A 21,141-nucleotide genomic window follows, 5' to 3' on the forward strand; every position below is an offset into this window, starting at 1 on the left:
TGGGACTGTACTGAAGTACTGGGTTTTTCAGAACCCAGCGGTGCCAGGGAACACATCCTAAGACTTCGAGTCCTTCCTGTTTCAGACTACAGAAACCCAGAGTCTTCTTGGTGAAGTCAAAGATCGTATTTATTGGCTGCAACCAGTAACAGGTATCCTAGAAGCACAACACGGTGTATATTCTCAGGAGACTGCTCAAACTTACAAAGCCAGCCTTCTCTTTTTATACAAAATATTATGCTTTAGGCAAACATTCCTTATTTTACAGTTGACCATTCACATATTTTCACTACAAAGAAAAAGCAGAGTTATGATGACAAGCCCATATTTCAGTTTGTCCAGCCCTCAATCAATTACCCGGCAAGGCTCAGTACTTTCATCAGATATCGACGGACCCCCAATCAAAACGGGCACCTCCTCCTCGTAAAGCAAGTCATAAAGAAAGAAACAGGGACAGGGGTGTGTAAGATTAGGCAGGGTTTGTGTGTGATGAAAAGTTTTATGATATGTTGTGCCTTGATACTAATCACTAAGTATTGTTCAAAGTGCTAGTGGTCAGAAATTCTGCAAATTCTATTGACAAAGCACTCACGCTTGCATTCTGGGCGTCATTCTGTTCTAACTGGGGCTAGTATAGCTCTTTGAGTCTCTCTTCAGATGGAGGATGCTAATTAGGAGCAATTTTCCAGACATCTTGTAGGCCCAGAGAGCTCAGCAATTTCTTGACGCATTGATCCAGCCTATTTTATGGATTCTGTCTAGCTTTACTATCTCTTGGAGAGCCTCAGCATAGCCTGATAGTTTCAGCATGGCTCTTATCCTCCTCCAGTACAGGACTGGTCTAATTTTTGTTTTATCTGTATCTGTATCTTTTGCTGTATCTGTTGTACCAGGTACAGAGGGGTACTAGAGGGAAAAGACACTAAAGAACTTCGAATTTATTTTTAGATGTTTTGCTAGGAATAGAATTTGTGAGTTGATCCTGTTCATCCCATCTCACTCCAGTAAAAAATCGCTTTCAGCAAAAAAATCAGGGTGACCCTACAGAAAGGGTACATTTCCAACATACATAGCTGATTTACAAGACCAGCATCATACCTGATTTAGACATATTTTCCCATGTTAGTAACCAATGTAATGGCAAATAAGCTCCTCCATATTTTGGCTAGTCATCCTTGATTTCACTTGCAGTTCTTATGCAGCTTGGCATAGATGTGTGTAATATCAGAACTCTCAACTTGACAAATATCAACATATGCACAGACGTGAGTTGATGGATAAGAAATATATTCTTTTTTGGGCCCAGTTTGTGCAACCCTCTGCAACTTGTACCAATAGTGCATTTTTATTACCAATCACAAGCTAACCCTCCAAGCAGAAGCAAAAGATGTGCAGCTTTACATTTGGCTTGCCTGCACCTTGCAAGGCCAAATGCTTTCAAATCATTCATGCGTGATATTTGAATTTCATTCATGAAAATAAAATCAGATAAGAAGAAAGGACCCTTGTTTTATTACATTCTATTTTAATTCTTTTGCTTTTGAACAGTCATCTGTCCCCTTGAATCTACTTTGTGCATTGTGTCGACCTCAATTTTGTTAAAATGTTAGGATTATATCTTTTCCAGAGAAGTCTTCGGTGGAGGGTTGTTATGAGAGAGATCTGTAAGACTGGACAGTGGGAATGTTGTTTGTAAATTGCGATGGCCCATCTTTACTTAGGCTTTGTATCTGCACTAGTGTGGTGAAGGTCATTGTACTCTCCAGCTAAAAAGATATTTTGCGCTGGAAAGTTGCACTTTCATAGCACAAAAATAGATTTGCACCATTTTCCATGAAGGGAGGTATATTAGAAAAAAACACTCATATGTTTCATGTAAACTCTGAACTACTAAAATAGCAAGACCAGGCTTTGCACAAAACTAATAACTACATGAAGCAGCCACAAATATGTAACAATGTGTTCACTTCTAAAAAATAAATTTATTGCATTTGTGCTGAAGTACACAGTACATACCCAAAATATGTGAATTTTCTAAATTTGTCTGCGCAAAAGAGTTTCCACTGGAATCCTAAGCTAGGCAGAGTACAGCCACCATTGCCCCATGGTGCAAGGGGTATGTCGCACCGGGCAACCTTGTTTGTGCACAGCTGAAGGGTTGACAATCTTTCTATATATGGCTCTACGCTGTGTTGTCCCCTTGTGCAATAAAGCACAGCAAATGTGGATGCCGTGTTGAATTGCAAGAAAAAACATTAAATGAAATAGTAATTCTGGGCTGATCTGTCTCTAATTCTAGGACAGGCCGAGTAGTGTGGAGCAAAGTGATGAAGGTTCCTTGAAGATGATCATTACTGAGCTCATTTTAAAGGCAGTGAGACTGGATAGAACTCGCAGATAAAAGCCCATTCATAGAGGTCCACATATCTTGATGCATTTGTTACAGTCCTGTGTTTTCCGACTGCATTTGGCCTGGATTTGATGTTCAGGTAGATGTGTGGTGGGGAGGGAAGTTTTTACTTTGCTACTAGAAACTTTATGTCTAGTATCAATCTAAATTCTCTGCTCTCCTGTGTACCTTCGAGTGCTTTGAAGGAGGGTGTCATGTGGTCAGTTTTTTTCTGGTCCAGGACTCGTTGGGCAGTATGTAGTTTAGATCTTTTGTACTTTTTTTTGGAAGCTTTATAGACACTGCTGTATTTTCGAAGTAGCCGCACGGGTAGCTTCATAGTTCAATGCCACGGGTGGCCTAGATGAGTGGAGAGATTTTTTTCTAGCTTTAAAAGCTGACACCCTATGTTTTTGTTGATGGTACTCAATGTTGTAAAGTGAAAAATCAAGTTAAAAAGTACGTTTTTTGCCTCCTCTGCTGAAGTTGTTCAAATAATAGAGTATAATGGACAATGTTCCCCACCACCATTTAGGAACTATACAGGCATAAGCATACTTCCTTACAGAAATAAATATTTCTCACACACTGATGTTCTGCGATTCTCTTCACCATTCTCCAGCCAGAGGCCGATTAGCATTGAAGCTGATACTGAGTATACGCCTTGGCTAAAGACAGTAAGTAGACACTCAAAAGGAACAGCAATAACGAAAAAAGTGTGGTCACTTGAACATGATCCCTTTGAGGCATTGTGGTAATCACTCATTCAGAATGTATGAGGCAGTCCCTCTTTTGCTTTAAAAAAATACCTTGATAAAATTTAATACACAAAGGTTTAATTATGTAGACCTATAAATGCAGTAATGGAAACATAAGAGAGACAATGCCGCCCCTGCGCACCCAGGCCTTCCTGCTCACCTGCTGCCACTGGTGTGTCTCCAACCACGTGCCGGCATAGACTGCAGTCCACCTGGTCCCTTATCTGAAAGTCCAGAGTTAATGATGGCAGAGTACATATCATTGCAAACGGCACCTTCGCTTGCCCGCCCCTGCGTACACAGGCAGCTGCACCCTAGCCCCTCTCGCCGCCCATTGGTGATTGCCTGCCCCAGCGCACCCAGGTCTCACTGCTCACCTTCCGCCACCGACGTGTCTCCAAGAGGGCCCACCACGTGCCAGTGCAAGCTCCAAGCCCGCGACCTTGGCAGTCTCCACATCATGCAGCCCCGCACCGCGGTCCATCAGGTCGCACACTTGATTCTGGGTCTTGATTTGGCAACGGCTGAGATCATATCTGTGCACACATCATCATCGTAAGCTGCACACCCGCTCAGCTCTATAGGTGCCACTAACTCGGTGAACCGCAAGGGAATGCCACGTGGTGGTAGGCCCATGCTGACCGCTGGCTCAGGCCTACACTGCCGTCCAGCAGGGCTCACACTAATCCTTACCAGTCTGGACCATGAGGATGGCGCATCATTGCAGGCTGCACACCCGCTCAGCACTTTAGGTGCCCCTACCTCAGTGCACTGAAAGTCACCGTCCCGTGGCGGTAGGCCCATATCCGGTGCCACCAATTCTGTGCAATTCAAGTCATGGACCCTAGATGATTGAGTCACGTGATATGCCAGGCGGATGCAGCCATGTCACCTCAGACAGTGGGGAAGAACTGGGGCACGTTGCGTCGTCGTCGCCCCCTTTATACGTACGCCGAGTGGACTGGCTCAGCGTATGCCAGGCCAGCATAGGGGTGTGAATAATTATCCCTGACCACTGGGCGTGGTCCACATCTGGGCTGCACAGGAAACAAACTGATGCGTGTGTCTCCGTTGCAGTGTTGGGGCCACATGGCCCACAATCGACAATGTTGCAATGTTGCATGTACACGGAGGGTGGACGCGCATGAAGGGATTGTACAAGGAGCGCAAGGCCGCTCGGGGTCTTGGCTCATACATACCAACTGTTGTGTTTGTATCGCTATTGGTGCATCATAAGCAAAAGGCCTCGCATCAATTGCAGCACGAAAGACACATCACATTTCCAGAATGCAAGCAATAGTCAGACTAACATTAGGGATGAAAGCTCCTTTGTTTCAATACAGAATGCGGAAGGACATCTGCACCTCCGAGCTGGGTTTTGAATGCGGCAGGCACCCTTTGAGAGAGATACCATAGCAGATGATGACGACTCCCACACTACGCATAGCGGTAATTATAACCCAACGTATCCACACCCCACACACAGAAGTCCTTGCTCGAGGTACTCTTGCATGGAATGCCCTTGACACTTACGTACACAACAACACATACGTCCAAACATTGCACACTCATACAACTCATTGCTCCGAGCAGTGGCATATCATCCACATAAGTGCTGCAGGTCAGAAGAGTGCCGGTTCTTCGAGAGCCACCAACGCAATGGCAGGACATCCTGGGCACATGCACAACCCCCGTCATGTGGGACTGTACCTTGACCGAATTCTGCATTTGTTGGGGGCACTGCTAAGCACCGCCTTGCTAACGTCACCTGCGTTCAGCCTGTGTTGCATTGTCGATCAAGCATATTCGAGTAGTCCATGGATGTCTGCCTATCCGACAGGACGGTAGCTGAACTGGATCGTGTCATGTGTGTGCACCCCCTGTTGGCCCATGACCAGGAGTGTCCCCGTGATACCCATTCATGGGATGCCTTGATACTTGGCATAAATGCTGGCAGCCGGCCATGGGAGACTGCACAACTCCTTGTGTGCAGTGACCACATTGAAATGCTCCCCTATTGGGCTGTGATCCATATTGGTGAAAGAGGGTGGACGCAGCACTCCTGTTTGGACCAATGCACAGGTCCCAACACCTTGTTGCATCCTGGAGAACTGGTCACATATCCCACAACAACAGTGGACACGGCTGCATTCGCCTGGACTCTGAATACATAAGCAGACAACAACGCGGGTTGACACACACCTGTGCTTGGCAACGTACCTCAATCTGACATACTGCTGGAGGGAGAGTACACATGTAGGTATGCAGAGAGATGTACTGTTGACGAATGTGATGGGGGACACTACTTTAGGCCTGCCAACAACTTTGACATTTCATACACAGCACTATTTCAAACATTGCGTGGGTCAAAGGTGTGAAATTGTGCAGTTGCTGTTTCAGAGCAATGAGGACACAGCTAATGCAAACCTTCCCAGTCATCTCATTGGCCATGTGGGTCACGGTCAAACATGCGCATTGATGTAATTTCCCAGGGTGTACCTTTTTGTGCAATCAATGTCACAAAATTCATCCATACTTACATACTTGGTCGATCATGGACATAACACATCTGTGTGAATTTGGAATGTTTAGTTCATATTAGGTGGAGTGTCGGAGCTGGAACAGTACATGGACATGCAAACCCCACATTACTTTGTAGCCCATTGGAGGGCCAGCCAGAGACCTTTAGGGGTAGACGAGTACATTGGAAGATGAAGAGTATAGTCTGCAGGCTGATTGCTGTGTCATCAGTAAACAAACAAAATATGGCTGTCCATGTCGAGGTCCAAGGTGAGTGTAGCAGAGTGTTTCAGGGGACAGTGGGAGGTGTTGTTACTGGCATGATGCAGAGGGAATAACCATGCTAAAACAGGGCATGTAGCGGAGACGAATGCTTATCCCTCCTTCTTAATACAAAGGTTGATTCACCCGCATGGTCGTCCTCTATGTCATCTGCTGACATGTGGGTGCTTGTGTTTGGTCTGCAGCAAAACACACAAGATGATGGACGGAATGTTGCACAATGGCAAAACATTCACCTCCAGTCACAGATCGAACTGCCAAGCCATGTCTTCCCTGGACCGGAATCAAGCATCCTAGGACTGGTTTCGGGGTTTCACCCCTCTTCAGCCAGGATAGCTTGACTCCAGTGGCGTAGTGAGCACGGGACCCACGTCTGGGCATATCCTTCCCACATAGGGCGAACAGCAAAACACACAAGATGATGGACGGAATGTTGCACAATGGCAAAACATTCACCCCCAGTCACAGATCTGGGTTTAATCCATCGTTATTTTGCTCACCAAGCCACCCCAGTTCAGACATGGCCATATGCAAATCAGTCTTGACCCTGTGCCTCATGGGAACAGTCCAGCCCGAACTGCCAAGCCATGTCTTCCCTGGACCGGAATCAAGCATCCTAGGACCGGTTTCGGGGTTTCGGGGTTTGCAGCACTGTGTGCCACTGACACATCAGAGGCCGCAGGTGGTATGGCCGCAGCACTGTGTGACACTGACACATCAGAGGACGCAGGTGGTATGGCCGCAGCACTGTGTGCCACTGACACATCAGGGGCCGGAGATGTGTGTGTAGCAGTACCAGCAGCATTAATCTGTGACTGCCTTAGTGGCAGCAATGCGATGATGAGGATCTGCACGCCATGGAAGATCCCAAGAAGTCTTTGCTGGTGTGCATCTATGGCAGCCATTCTTTCCGCATGCTGACATCGCTGAGGCCATGCTGACTAGACAGTTGTTCTCGTCTCATAGTCATGACTCCAGCGATGTCGGGCATGAATTGTTGGACATCATGGAGCGAACAGTGGGTGTCCGTTAGGGAGTGTAAGTGGTCCCCGATGTGACTTAGACACCCGCGTATGTCGTCTATTTTAGCTGCCATGAGTTCGAACCCCACCCGCACCTGTTCAGCCACCTCCTTCTGGCAAAATAACACCTGGCCTTGGAATGCCATGTGTTCTTTGGTGAGGTGCTGGGAGCCAGCCTTGGTGTTGGGTGCTTCCTGCTGTGTTCTCTGTGCAGGGGTGGGGTCTCCTCGATGCAGCTGGGCTGCCCTGCTCCTGGAGGTGGGTTGCCGTAGTTGTCCATGAGCTGTTGTAGGGCGTCGGTTTCATAGGTGTGGAGGTCCTCTTCATCATCACTGATGAGTTGTCTGGTCTGCTCTGCAAGAGGTGTTGATTGTCCCTCTGCAATGTGAAGTGGAGATGCATTTCAACATTGTGTTGACATGTATGTTGACACATTGTTCACGTTTACATACAGACTGCATGACAATGTACATTGTGACTGTTTGGGAGGAGCTGACTATTTGATGCGGGACCGTGGACATTTGAACTACATGACGGATGTAGGTTGTACACGAACATTTTCATTTCACATTTTCCTGCTATGCCAGATGTGATTGGCCAGGTTCTACGCACAAGCGGAACCAGTTATGTCCTCTGTTCTGTGGTGAAAGTGTTGCACTTTGTACCACATTGTCATCGATGTTGATGTGCTGTGTTTGCTATGTGTGTGTGCTGCAGTGTCCCTAGGGGATCAGGGACATGGAATAGAGTCATTGTGGGTGTGCTGTAGTTAATTGTGCATGTGTGCCATTGTGCCCATCTCCCCCCGTCCCCCCAGTCCCTGGTCGGTACTCACCCTGGTGCTGTTGTCTCCGGTCACGTCGAGCAGTGTCCGGACCCCCGATTCCTGCCACCGTCTCACCACTGATGACTGTGGAGACCAGTTCCTCCATCTCATCCAGCTCATGGTGTTCCGCTGGACTGCCACCTCCAGTCACCATTGCTGCCTGACGGTTGTCAAAAACCAAAGGAAATGATGGACGGAGTGTTGAACATTGCAAGCACTCACCCCCAGTCAACTGATCTGGGTTTAATCCATCACCGTTCTTTAGCCCACTCTGCCACCCCAGTTCAGACATGGCCATATGCAAATCAGTCTGACCCTGTGCCTCATGGGAACAGTCCAGCCCGAACTGCCAAGCCATGTCTTCCCTGGACCGGGAACAAGCTTCCTAGGACCGGTTTCTGGCATTTCAGCCGTCTTCAGCCAGGCTTGCTTGAATCCAGTGGCAAAGTGAGCAAGGGACTCACGTCTGAGCATACCCTGCCAACTTATGGCGAACAAAGCAAAAACCAAAGGAAATGATGGACGGAGTGTTGAACATTGCAAGCACTCACCCCCAGTCAACTGATCTGGGTTTAATCCATCACCGTTCTTTAGCCCACTCTGCCACCCCAGTTCAGACATGGCCATATGCAAATCAGTCTGACCCTGTGCCTCATGGGAACAGTCCAGCCCGAACTGCCAAGCCATGTCTTCCCTGGACCGGGAACAAGCTTCCTAGGACCGGTTTCTGGCATTTCAGCCGTCTTCAGCCAGGCTTGCTTGAATCCAGTGGCAAAGTGAGCAAGGGACTCACGTCTGAGCATACCCTGCCAACTTATGGCGAACAAAGCAAAAACCAAAGGAAATGATGGACGGAGTGTTGAACATTGCAAGCACTCACCCCCAGTCAACTGATCTGGGTTTAATCCATCACCGTTCTTTAGCCCACTCTGCCACCCCAGTTCAGACATGGCCATATGCAAATCAGTCTGACCCTGTGCCTCATGGGAACAGTCCAGCCCGAACTGCCAAGCCATGTCTTCCCTGGACCGGGAACAAGCTTCCTAGGACCGGTTTCTGGCATTTCAGCCGTCTTCAGCCAGGCTTGCTTGAATCCAGTGGCAAAGTGAGCAAGGGACTCACGTCTGAGCATACCCTGCCAACTTATGGCGAACAAAGCAAAAACCAAAGGAAATGATGGACGGAGTGTTGAACATTGCAAGCACTCACCCCCAGTCAACTGATCTGGGTTTAATCCATCACCGTTCTTTAGCCCACTCTGCCACCCCAGTTCAGACATGGCCATATGCAAATCAGTCTGACCCTGTGCCTCATGGGAACAGTCCAGCCCGAACTGCCAAGCCATGTCTTCCCTGGACCGGGAACAAGCTTCCTAGGACCGGTTTCTGGCATTTCAGCCGTCTTCAGCCAGGCTTGCTTGAATCCAGTGGCAAAGTGAGCAAGGGGCTCACGTCTGAGCATACCCTGCCAACTTATGGCGAACAAAGCAAAAACCAAAGGAAATGATGGACGGAGTGTTGAACATTGCAAGCACTCACCCCCAGTCAACTGATCTGGGTTTAATCCATCACCGTTCTTTAGCCCACTCTGCCACCCCAGTTCAGACATGGCCATATGCAAATCAGTCTGACCCTGTGCCTCATGGGAACAGTCCAGCCCGAACTGCCAAGCCATGTCTTCCCTGGACCGGGAACAAGCTTCCTAGGACCGGTTTCTGGCATTTCAGCCGTCTTCATCCAGGCTTGCTTGAATCCAGTGGCAAAGTGAGCAAGGGACTCACGTCTGAGCATACCCTGCCAACTTATGGCGAACAAAGCAAAAACCAAAGGAAATGATGGACGGAGTGTTGAACATTGCAAGCACTCACCCCCAGTCAACTGATCTGGGTTTAATCCATCACCGTTCTTTAGCCCACTCTGCCACCCCAGTTCAGACATGGCCATATGCAAATCAGTCTGACCCTGTGCCTCATGGGAACAGTCCAGCCCGAACTGCCAAGCCATGTCTTCCCTGGACCGGGAACAAGCTTCCTAGGACCGGTTTCTGGCATTTCAGCCGTCTTCAGCCAGGCTTCGATGTTGATGTGCTGTGTTTGCTATGTGTGTGTGCTGCAGTGTCCCTAGGGGATCAGGGACATGGAACAGAGTCATTGTGGGTGTGCTGTAGTTAATTGTGCATGTGTGCCATTGTGCCCATCTCCCCCCGTCCCCCCCAGTCCCTGGTCGGTACTCACCCTGGTGCTGTTGTCTCCGGTCACGTCGAGCAGTGTCCGGACGCCCGACTCCTGCCACCGTCTCACCACTGATGACTGTGGAGACCAGTTCCTCCATCTCATCCAGCTCATGGTGTTCCGCTGGACTGCCACCTCCAGTCACCATTGCTGCCTGACGGTTGTCAGCGAGATTCTTCTTGTTGTTGCGCTTTGCATCATTCCAGCACCTCTTGAGCTCTCTAATTGTCCTCCTCCTCCCTCCGACTGTATTCACCTTGTCCAGGATGGACTGCCATATTACATTTTTATTTGCCAATGACACGTTGGAGATGACGAACAGTTGTTTGTGGTGTTCTATCACCTCCGTGATGACGATCCTGTTTTCCTGCGGACTGAAACTCATCTTCCTCGTCTTCTTCTACTTGCCCTTCCGTGACCCCGAGGTCCCAGGCTGGTCATCCTGGGGGCTTGTGTGGGTCTGGTCATCCTCTGTGCTTGCTCCGGGTTCCTCCTTGGTGCTACGCAGTTGAATTTATTTTGTGTGTGTTTTTCGGTGCTTTTACGGTGCCTTCTCCCGCCTGACGCATGGGAATTGCAGGCCTGTCTCTGGTTATCACAGATTTTTTTTACCGCGGTTGGCCACATCGCATTGGTGTTTCGCATTTTTTCGGCGATGCGTTGATTTTAACGTGGTCATTTGGCACGTTATCGTGAGACTATCGCATGTTGCCGCCATGTTGAGAATACAACCTTAACACAGTGTTATTTTCCCACAATAGACTACGATGTGCAAAGCTGCATTAAGCAAATTTTGCGATGATTAACACACGTTATCCCCCTTTGTCTTTAGTAAATGTGGATTACTTTAGCCCCTGACTTAAGCCGTAAGTGACATTTTTATTTAGAGCTACTCTTTCTTTGTCTAAGAAAAGAAATATGGGGCCTGATGGACTAAGCATATTAATGGTGGTGAACACGCTGATTCCATGTTTGTGTCTGTTAAAATATATTTTTTAATGTATTAATCCCATTTTAGGAGTCGGTAAACTTTTACTGACTCCAAAAAAGGGATTGATATTTGGAAGGTACGTGTTCTAAGCATCTCTTCCAAATACCGAATCTGTATGACATGTATCAATATTTAGCAACTGAAATCTGGTGACAAAACATTACAAAATTGCAGACTCTAGAGTTGGAGTGGTGATGCATTCACAAAAGTGGGTCCCTTTGGCCCCTTTCCTGTTTGTGAAATAAATAAAAAGTTTGTTAGGGAGTAGTTGGTGGTTCAAGGGACCAGTACCACCAAAAAAACATAAACTTTTGAAAAAAAAAAACTTTTGCTTCTAAACAAATAACTATTTTTTTCCTTTAAGGTAAACTGCCTAACTTTTTTTGAAAATTTTCTTTATTAAAAATTGAACACATACATGGTAATCTGCTGACCCTTTCAGACCGCCATGGCCTCCAATCAGAGTGAGCCACAATTTGTTACCTGCCTTCTTAATATTCATGAGGTGAGTTGAATATCAGCCTGCTATGTTTTTAACTTTTATGAACCAACCTTTGGCTAAATAGGTCGGTTCTTCAATTCTTTACTGGTCACAGCAATACTGGCTGCATTTTGCAGCCAGTATTTTGCGGCCAGTATTTTGTACATCTGGCCACATGTTCTGAACATGTTCATTTTTCATATTCAAACAGAGTTTAGCAAACAAATGTCCGAACATCTATTTGTCTAACACGACTGGTCTACCTTCTGATAAAGGCTTTGCATAAAGGGCAGTGTTAGTTTGCATTATGAGGGGGACTCTGAATCGTCCCCCAAGGGAACATTTAATTTGAATGATTAAGAGTCGGCACATACTTTGTGGTGGTGATGAAGAGTCTCTTCATGTTCAACGACCCTGTTTTCCTATTTAGAATTTGGTTGAGCTATTTCCTGTTCCTTATTAACAGCGCAATTAGCAGATTAAATTGCAAACGGAATATCCTATTAGCAATCAGAATTGGAGTTGAAGATGTTGCATATGTCTAGAGCATGGAGAATTTAATTTGCTGTGCTCCTTCTGGTTATTATTAAGACCTTCTTCAATTACAGAATGATGTTTGCTTTTCGAGAATGGTTTGGTATCAACGTTACCAACCAATCTGTGTGGGAGTTTATCTGCGAAGATTGTTTCTTGCAATTAAGTAAAATCAGAGTTTAAGAAGAAAAACAAACCGAAAAATTATAGATTCTACTTTTGAAGCTGTGTTTGTTCAACAAGCACAGGCACAATTATTTCATTAGTACAAATATTATGATTTTTTTTAATTAAAAAAAATCTGTTAGGCCATTGAAAAAAAAGAAAATATAGCTCATAAATTCAACTTTCTCTTTAAAACACACATATACGTTAAATTCAGATTTTCAATTCTACTTATTAAAAATCGAAACTATGAAATTATCACTTGTTGCCTAAAGAAAGCACATTGGAAATATTGTGCATTTGATGTGGTACTAAGAGTTTTTGTTTTGTGCACTGGTGTTAGCTTTGCAACAGTACATTCAGCACTGCTTACTATGGGCATGCAAAAGACAAGGATTAGCAAGGCAGTAGGATTATGTTATATATTCATTGAGTAGATAATACTCTCTTACTCCCATACGGCATCAGATATTTGGTAGGGGATAACACCAGCTTCCACAAGGTGGATGTCCTGCAGTACACGACCCTTGACCCATGTAACATCTCCAGAAGTGATGTAAAATGTGGCCCTAAGGATGTCACTAGAAAGATGGAAAATGTGTGGGTATAATTGTAGGGAACTAGTCGCAGCAAAATGTAGAATTTTTATTATTGAAGGTTTGGGAAGAAAAGATATATATGCTCATGCAGTAACTGTCTGTATCTAGCCAGACGTCTAAATTGTCTCGATATGGGTAGTCCACACTGTACGCTCTTTTCCTCTCATTCTGCAACCTGAAATCCTGGAGTTATAGGGGAAATGATAACTACAGGTACTACAATGTAAGGAAATAAATCTGGATGGAAGAGTATCTCAAATCTGACACAGAGAAACTGGATACCTGTGTCTGACTAAAATAACCACTAAGGTGGTGTAAAACTATGGGGCCGATTCAAAGAAGTAATCTGGGAAAAAATCCAAAACTTTCTACATTTGGTATTCACAGAAGGCATTTAGTAGCAGTAGAGGTAGGACTCCTAACTTTACTACTACTAAATGCCTTTTGTGAATACCGCAAGTGTAAAGTTGAGATTTTGTCTCAGATTAGTTCTGTGAATCGGCCCTATAAGACGCAATTCTATAACCACGGATGAATTGGTAAATATAAGCTTGAGATGGAGAAGTCTTCTCTTTCATTTAACGTGCAGATCCTGAAATCATATCAGTTAGAGTAATGAATTTCAGGCCTGCCTAATACAGTACGAACTGTGTGATGTCCAGAAAGAAGGAGGCACAAACAAAAATATATAAAAACGCCAAGGGGCCTTTGAAAGTGAAAATATTAAATATCTGTTTGCAAATAAAAACAACATTTTATTTGGGCCAAAGGAGTTATCATGCTGCACTTGTTATTCGTTTTGAAAAAGGAGTATGCAATTGCAGAATATATTTAAAACTAAATTTTCATGCCACAAAAGGCACTGACGAATCAACTGACGAGCTTCGATAAAATCAATAAAAACTGTCATTTTCACAAATTTCAAAATGAATTATACTATTGGAAAATGCTTTCTTTACACTTGTTCAGTACACCTTACATCTCCAAAATATTCTAAAGTTCTCCAGCCAATTAAGTACCATAAGTCTCTTTGCCCTTATGTATCATTTGCCTCGGTGGTTTATTGTCAGACAGGCCCTGGGTGTCAATTGTTTGTCTGTGGAACTAGTAGACGGGATGCAGTCTACTACATTCAAACTGGGGGGCATATGTCCAAAGACGTGGCAGAGTGAGGCGTTAGCCGTCATGGCTTAACGCCTCACTCCGCCACTTCAGAAACGCAACGCTGCACCATATTTAGAAGAATATGGTCCAGCCTTGCGTTTCCCCCTGGCGATGGCACTACACTTAAGCAGTGTAGTGTCAACGCAGACATCCTTGCACCATAGTGCAAAGGTGTCTGCATGCAGGGAAAGCTTGTTTATGTGTAGGAAGGTGTCCCTCCCTGCACATAAACAATCTTTAAATGCCATTTTGTCACTTCTATGTGTGCTGATTAATGCGGCACACATGGAAGTTACAAAATGTCATTAAAAAGAAAAGATTGTTTATGAGCAGGAAGAGACACCTTCCTGCACATAAACAACCCAAGGAATTTAGCTTTTTCCATTTGTGCTGCACATGGCATCACACATGGAAAAAGCAAAAACGAGGAGAAATAAAGCATTTCTACTTGTTTCACCAAGTTAAGACCAGGTTTCCCTGGTCTTCATATTTACACCATCCTTGTAAATAGGGGCAGCGTCAAATTCAATGGGTGATGTGATTAACGTTGTAATGGAACACCCACTGCCCACCCCTTTCATGCTAAGCATAGCGTGAAAGGGGGCCTTATAAACAAGGCAGCGTTAAGCCACGTTAAGTGGCTGAATGCTGCCTTGTAAATAAGACAAAGTCCCTATCGCCACAGGAACGTCGAAAAATGTGACGTTCCTGTGGCAATAAGGAATTGTACATATGCCCCTGGGTGTTTTCCTCCCATCCCATTTTCATTTCCTTTGTGCTTTCCAGCCTCTAGCCCACAGTAATAGTTTGTGATAAATGGCCCCTTTGTAGAAACCTAATTTGCAGAATGTGGGCAATATAATGGGAATAGGTCAGCTATTCAGATCCTAAGAATGTATTAATTAGTGGGTCATGGGAACAAAATACACACCGTCTGAACTGAACTTCTGCTACAGTCCAATCAGGGCACTCTGCAGCTCTTCTGTTCCATAGCTTAACCCCTCCTAAAAGGCAGTTTACCATCACCTCCAAAAAAGTCCATGCTCAAAAAGAAGACAAAATTTAATTGTAGATGACAAACAACTAATAACCACCAAATTAATAATGATCTACTACATTAAAAAACAATTTAGGTCACCTTAAGTCATGTAACACCACACCTCTCTCTCACATGCTTTTGACTCATCTTACAGACACAGTTCATCAAGAATATCACCAACCAACTACACAGAAGAAAATCGCAAGCTATGCTATCACTCTTGCTGAAAAGATACACCTCTACAGAAGCACCATAAATTCACCAGTCTCCAATTCCAATGTGTTTCACAGAGCTTGAACACAAAAGGCTAGCTTTTGGAAATGGGAAATATATACACTCCTTCCATTTACCTCTTGATTGATATGCAAAAAATATCCAACTGGCACTCAAAATGCCAAAGACTCTGGGCTGTCAACGGTGACTCTCTAGGTTTTTCTCATGAGCCTCAAATCAACTACATATCTTTTCAAGAAATCTCAAATATATAGTTACCTTGGAGGAGATGCAATTCTGAGGCTAAGTCACACAGTTCAGAACTTGGAGACTCAGGCTTTTCAATGCCAGCTACACCACTCCACCAACATTTTCAGATCACTTTATGTGTCTTTGTCTCAGTTTCCAGAGCCTATCATCCCATAATTTTCCATTAAACCTCTCAGTACTGATTGTCCTCCTCTGCAGTGAGCAGTGTCCCCTAACCACGAATCACAGTGTCAAAGATAAATTCTTGCTCCTGAGTGAGTTACCGGCAGGCAAAAGACCTGTCACCAGTCAGCCTGCCTCTTGCGATGGTAATCATTGCTTTGCCTCTCCCTTTCTAGAGAACTGCATCTAGTTCATATGTTTTACCTACAGCTCAATTGCTGGGAGAGAGTTTAAATTTTTCACTTCAGAATTTAAAGGTGTAGCGGCCCCTGGAGCGGCGGCGTGGAACCACAATTAATACTGACATACAGGTTGAACCATAACAGGATGGTTTTCTGTTTTTTGATGCAGCTTGGAGAAAAAGAAAGCAGTGGCGACTGGCATCTACTGAAGGGGTGGGTGGTGGGAGGGGCAAACAAAAGAAAGAAAAAAGAAAAACACTTACCAGATCATGACAGACGACGTTCCCCTCACTCTGACCTCTTCAGCTGGGACTGCATTGCAGACCCCAGTAAAACTCCCTCGACTAACCCTGACTGTGCTGTTGAACAGCAAGTGAGCAGTGCCCTGATTGGTGGGAGCGACCTCTCTTGGCCCTCCTGGGGGCACTGGATGCCTGCACTTGCTCTCAACCTAGCTGTCCTAAGACAGCTGAGTTGAGAGGTTTAAAGTGCCCAAGTCTGGCTGTCACAAGACAGCTGGCCAAAAGGACACACACACTTTAAACAGTGCAAAGGCAGCCCTTTGCCCACCACTCGTCTTTGCTGTCACTCAGCATGCCCTGGCCCATCCTGACGCTCGGTTCAGGATGGAACGATGGAAAATAAATTGGTAATGGATTACCATTTTATTTTTCATCTCTGGGGCTTTAGGGGGTACTTTAGTGAGGTGACCTTCCTCCACTCTAAAGGAGGAGCCGCACTTAGTGTGTACAGGTATATTGCACCCTCAAGGCTTTTTCCATCTATGCACCCATGATCTGGAACACCATACCTGTATCCAGCAGAACCAACTCAATACTGCTCCATTTTAGGGAAGAGTTGAAGACACAACTTTTTCCACAGCACTGCATTACACTACATTAATTGTCCACAATTCAGCTACCTCACCTATAACTCATTGCCTTTTTTCTTGTTTCTGATTCTGTACAAAGCTCTGCTTCGTATTGGCTAGGTTTACACTATAGAAATAACAAATGCTTAGATACATATATACATACATTAGCTCTACATATATGAGGATGTAAAGACACAAAATATGCTGACACTAGTATTCCGTGGGAGAAGTGTCTGTATTATTGTGATAGTTCCTCACAAGCCCTGCAAGATGATAGACAATTACTGTGGTGGGTCTCAGTTATTGGTACCACCAGTTTGCTGGAGGTAGCATGCAGGATTTAACCATCTGTATCCTCTTGCAGGGGGCATAACTGTTCAAAAGGTCCCGGTTCATTCCCCTTATAACCAGCATGTCGGGAAGAAAATTAAAACTTTGTCCACAGATCAGGATGCAGTGGCTCTTCTCTTCCTAAGATAGTTATACACCGTAAAGTGTGTGACAGTAGATAATCACACCTTTGTCCATGCAATAATCTATATATCTGGAACTTGCTTGCTTTGATTCCAGAGTACGAGGCAAAGTTACTGGTGGCAGAACCAGCACCAACTTTGCATGATAGATAATTAAATTGATTTATACGAATTGTTCTTAAAACAAGAAAGAGAGTTTCTGACATATTTCTTACAAAGTGCTCAGTAAGGTGTTTGAATCAGAGCAAAGTCAGTAAAAGTATAATTCTGTATTATCGTTTTATTTATTATTTTTGTTATACACTATGTGTATATTTAAAATATAAATCTTATACTGCAGCCATGTTTTGCCATCAATTCTTCAAAGCAGAGGTCTTGAAATTGAATTGATCTCCGAGGGGATGCTGTCTTTTGGGAAACAGCCTTTACAACTAGGTTATTACCACGTTGTGCCTTTACCATGCATTTTTTGCACGCATGATTGATTTTACCACGTGTCTTTTTTTACAACTCATGCCTGCACCACACATTTGTTACATTTGGGGGTTGGGCGGTCTCCCCACACAAATACATTCTTTATATATTTATAAACAATGTGTGGTAAGGGCATACGTTGTAAAATTATGTGCGTTGTAAAAAATGTGAGGTAAAAAATGCATGGTTAAGGCATGCAATGTATTTCCCTGCGTTGTTCAGTCATACAACCGTGTCTTTTTAGTGAAAAAATAGAAGGGCAATGAGCCATTCTGTAACAAGCCATCATTAACTTATTTTGACAAGTAAACATTGACATTCGGAAAACTGCTACAGCCACAAAATCATTGGCAAGGATAGTTCCCTAACTATTGCCTAGTGTACTAACTGCCTTTAAAAGCAACCACATAATTTTCAATTACGCTGGCTTTAGGCATACATGACGGGGTTTGGATACATTACCATTTTAACTTTGAATTATTGAATTTCTAATTCTACATTGCTTATACTTTAGTAACAATTAGTTGCCCTCAAGCATTTCTTCACCATAGCACAGGCAGAAACGACAGCAGGCCAGTACCAAGAAACACAGGTAAAAGGGATGACATCCATCATTAACGAGAAGGGAGTTGATAGACATTCATTTATCAGCAACTAAATAATCACATAAAAATAGCAAGACACACAAGACTGCTTGACATTTCAATTCTCTTAATCCAACCACACTAACGGGAGGGCGGAGGACAACAAATGTTTCCTCTAATAACTAGATTTTATTTTTGTTTAATAATTTTTTTATTAAGTTTTCAGATAAAGAGCAAAGAAAAACATTATCAAGCAAATGAACACGTTGTGAATAAAATACAACAATTAATGTATAAGAAGAAAACATGGGCAAATAATTTAAGAGAAAATAGAAAAGGAAAGGAAAGAAAAGAAAAGAAAAGAAAAGAAAAAGAGAAAGAGAGAGGGAAGAGAGATATAAAATATAAAATGAATATAGAAAAGGGAAAGAATAAAAATAAGATAAAAGCTAAGATGCAGGTGCATATGTAGAAAGATATGAAGTAAAGGGTAACCGCAATAGGTAAGATTTAATTTTCTGAGATAAGGAAAGAGAAGAGACATTAGCAATTCTGTGTTCATCACAAATATAGTTCCAACAAATTAATGATGATAATTTAGAGTTATCTTTCCAGCAGGACAAAATCACTTTGAATGCTAAAGCAATAAAAAGATCAAACAACAAAGAAATAGGAGAAGAAACATCTAAAGTAGGTGAGGTGGAACCTAGAAAAACATTTTACATTGATAATGGAATATTACATTGAAATAGTTTCATACATTTAGACCAAATAGATTGCCAAAACTTCAATACATTAGAACATTCATATAATTGATAAACTAAAATCCCAGTGGACACCGAACAGGACCAACAAAGGGAAGAGGAAGTAGGGGAAAACTTGGAAATACATGCAGGAGTAATAATAGCTCTACTGTAAATAAAGTATAAGGATTGAGTGATGCAGGTGGCATTGGAAGTTTTGAATAGCTCGAGCCAAAATAAGTTTGCATTTGGAATGTCTATGAGAGAATGGGTCTAACCATTGGTTAACATCACCAACAACAATAATATTTGGACCATCAATGAAGGAAAGTAAGATCTTAATATTATTCCAAAAGTCAGGGTCTGGTTTAGACGGGCCATAAATATTGAATAAAACAAGTTATTTATTGTGTATAACAACCTTAGCCATTACCCAAAGTCCATCAGTATCACATTGTGTAGATAAATTTGTACATGTAATGACTTATGAAACAGTATAGCAAATTCCGATTGGAGACTGGAGAATAAACAGCTTGACCCACCCACTGTCTTTTTAATGTAAGCGATTCTATATCATTACAATGAGTTTCCTGAATGAACTAAACATGAGAATTCATTTCCGACAAATGAGAGAGTACCTTTTGTCTTTTGACGGGGTGTCCAAGACCACGAACATTCCACGTAACAACATTACACATATTGGAGGGAGGGGAAGGTAATACATGGATGGAGATGATACACTTCAAGAGAACAGCTGAAAACAGAAAAACACCACTTATTAGAGGAATACGAAAAACAAAATTAAGAACAACAAATAACAACAATAGGCATATGCATCATACAAAATACTGTCACGAAAGGGACAAACAGAGAAGAATAGAAAAAGGGAAGAAGGCAAATGACCTACCTCATAATTAATAATGAAGTAGGTCGCAATTTGAGACGCCTAGGAATCGCAAAAGTCACAGGTATGGTGGCCTGCTGGGGTCAGCAGATCATCGTGTCTGTGATTGCATTTAAATAAAGCAATATTTTTTTTAAATGCAGCACGTTTTCCCCTGAAGGAAAACAAGATGCATTTCTACAGCAAAAATGAAAAGTTTTCTTTTTTTTTTTAAAGTAGGCAGTGGTCCGTGGGACCACTGCCTGCGCTTAAAAAATGCTGTAACATACATTCACAAAGGGGAAGGGGTCCCAAGGGGAAGGGGTCCCTTGGGGACCCCTTCCCATTTGAAAATGGGTTACCACCTACTTAAAGTAGGTGGTAAAATGCTAAAGGTTTGCGACCGCATTTCGGTCACAAAACATTCCTTCATACCGATGCGATTTGGTGTTAGGAAGGGACGCCCTAAACATGCCCCTTCCTAATAGTGAATCGCAAACCCATTTTGCGATTTGGTAATAGGTTACGAATCATAAAATAGGGGTTGCTGCATCTGCCCGTTTGCGAAAACAAAAATGCTTGATGCATGTGCCCCTCAATCCCTAAAGGATATCTTCTAAGATGAGGAACTGGAGGCCTTCACCTCCCTACAGACAGAATTCCATCTCCCCCTGTCACACTTCTGGTGCCATACCCAACTGCAACGTTGTCTACATAGTATACTAGGACCTAGGCGATAGAGCATTCTTGTCTCTCCCACACAACATTATCTGGCAACTTGGGGAATGTTCAACAGAGTGATGTCAGGACTTTATAACTTAATATTCCAGCACCTTCACTCCCGTCCCATACTGTCGTACCTTCGTACATGCTGGCAAGACAATCTGTAAGTGCAATATATTAAAAAGGACTGGGAGGCGGTAATATCAAACTGAACAGAGGAACACGGGAGGTGTGGGTCTCTTCAAAACAATACACATTTGGTACTGGATCCCCAGAAATCTGCGACCTCCTTCACTACACATGATGCTGGAGATGTGCACAACTGCACTGTGACATCACACCATCCTCTGTGTTTGCCTGGACTTGTCCCGCCTCTGAACTCACATAGGCCATTCCTTGGTCTTATTTTTGCACTACCCTCCCCATTTCCAAAACCTTTAACTTTGCTCTGTGACCTCTCGACCCATGAACAACGACTGCTATTGACAGCCTTGACTTTGGCGAAGCTTTGTATTTTGTGAAAGTGGTACTCGCCTCACCTATCTACACATGACGAGTGG

This window comes from Triturus cristatus, chromosome 2_2 (genome assembly GCF_964204655.1).
Source record: "Triturus cristatus chromosome 2_2, aTriCri1.1, whole genome shotgun sequence".
NCBI classification, from domain to species: Eukaryota; Metazoa; Chordata; class Amphibia; order Caudata; family Salamandridae; genus Triturus; species Triturus cristatus.